Raw genomic sequence first — 2194 nt, 5'->3', positions numbered from 1 at the left:
CTGCAATTTAAATAACCCGTTGCAGGGCTTTTCCTCGAACAGAATTTACAATTTTAAATGTAATATCCAAACCATCTTTTGTGTTTAATCTTTTACTACACAGTACTTGTTGGTGAATAATACAGTGGTAGGTTAAAAAATCTGGATATTTGTCATCGTTTTTACATAATGAAATGAAGTCTGATTTATTACCTATCATTGCAGGAGCACCATCAGTAGTAATAGACACAAGTTTCAAAAGAGGAAGTTTGTGTTGTTTCACAAATTCATCAAATGCCGAAAAAATGTCTTCTCCCGTAGTCCTTCCCAATAATGGTATAATTTTCAAAAGTTCTTCTTTACTTGAATAATCTTGAAATACCAAGCGAATAAATACCATTAACTGAGCAATATCAGTGAAGTCGCTTGATTCATCAAATTGTAATGAAAACGCAACACACTGGTGAATGTCTGACATTAACCTGGCCTGGAAACTTTCCTCCGGCAATTGGAACTCTTCCTTTCGGCAATTTGAAACCTTGTCTGCGGCCTAGAGGTAGTCTCTCTCTCTCTCTCTCTCTCTCTCTCTCTAGCGACGTCTCGAACCGAGAAGCTCGTTTCTGGAAGCGGGAAACTCCTCTCTCAAGCAACATGGATTCGGGCAGTCTCTTTGATAGCGACTCTGGACCGGGCTACCTCCTCTCTGACAGCAATTCTGGAACCGGGACCCCTTCTGCTTGCTTCAGTCCTTTTTTATTAGATCTCCTCTGAGACCTCGCATGAAGTTTGGCAACCCCCAAAGAATCGGTATGAGTCTTTCATCTTAAGTTTCAAGTTCGGCACGCCTTTTGTTCTCCTCCGCTTTCTTTTGATCGTAAGTTGCCGGCCATCGGAAATTTGTTTGAACTCTTTCTGACTGACTTCGGAGATGTTTACACTTTGAGCCTGCAAGTCTTTCTCATACATACAAGTTTCAATAACAATCTTTCTAATGCCGCCATGTAGAGCTTCGGCGACAAAAACATTGCCTTTGTTTTTAACACTAACATATTCCTATTTAAGCAGTATATACAATTAGCTTCAAAAGAGTTATTTACAAGAACATCTAATACAAACTATACCGAGACAAAGAAAGTTTATTTTTTTACAATATTCACATGGAACTTAACCTAAATAAAAAATCGATGTAATGTGCTTTGGAATATTTAATATTTAAGCAACAATCGAGATTTTACACTTTGCTTATAATCGTATTCACTCGGCTCGCTGTTTGACTTCCACTGATCCAAATTAATTCATTTATCCGGACTTATAAGAAAATTACTGATTTGACAATTTTAAGGAAAAATAAATAAACACTTAAAGCGAATTAAAAATAATACAAAATAATGATAAATAAATTATTATGTTTTCAGTTTTAATTAAATTTGTAAGTAAGGAGGAATACACAAGGGATCGACCAAAAATCGCTCCGCGATCGACGGGTTGAACACCCCTGTAGTAGATGGTTCTTATAAATGCGTAAAGCTTAAGGAGTAAAAAAAAAATGATTGACTTTCATAACAAGTAAAAGCACTCACTGCGTGAGATTCGTGCTGATTCTGTTTGTCAAGTCCTCACTGGATATGTTAGTAACAATGTGTAATATTAGATTGATAGAATCTAAAGAAAAAGCTAATGACCTTTCACCTTCAATGTTGACGTAAATGTTTGCAAAAGTTAATTTCTGAAATAGTTCTCACGTGGCCTGTTAGCTCAGTTGGTTAGAGCGTCGTGCTAATAACGCGAATGTCGTGGGTTCGATCCCCACATGGGCCAAATACTTCTTTTAAACTCTCCTAATTTTTATTACTCGAGAAAATCCAAATTTGAGTGCAATGAATTGCTTGAAAGTAAACTTTCATTATAAGATAAACAAATTTAAATTCTCATGAAATTATTTACCCAAAATGAAAACAACCTTTTGAAGCCGTGTAATCAATTCAAGTTTAATGTTTCTTGATTGTCATACTTGAGCCTATCACAACTCTCCTTGGCAAAATACAGTCATAATATTCCCGAAATTTTCTCACTTCAAACTGCTGTTACTGCATATCATCTCTAGACACGGTTTTGGATTTGGTTCCATGCACTTTTGTACATTGAGTACTGGATATTGATGGCAGTGGTTGAAATTACGAGAAAGCTACGTGATCATCATGTTGTTACACTGCGA

General features: G+C 36.2%; 1 non-coding gene across 1 annotated transcript; it reads left to right on the top strand.

The window, feature by feature from the left end:
• Positions 1-1723: 1723 nt before the first annotated feature.
• TRNAI-AAU (transfer RNA isoleucine (anticodon AAU)) lies at positions 1724-1797 on the top strand. The gene has a single exon. It is a non-coding gene; the product is annotated as a tRNA-Ile (tRNA).
• Positions 1798-2194: the final 397 nt, after the last annotated feature.

This window comes from Typopeltis vanoorti, chromosome 25, assembly GCF_054136105.1.
Source record: "Typopeltis vanoorti isolate ZY-2024b chromosome 25, IOZ_Tvanoo_1.0, whole genome shotgun sequence".
Lineage (NCBI taxonomy): Eukaryota > Metazoa > Arthropoda > Arachnida > Uropygi > Thelyphonidae > Typopeltis > Typopeltis vanoorti.
The sequence above is the reverse complement of the archived record's forward strand: the minus strand, read 5'-3'. Positions and strand labels throughout refer to the sequence as shown.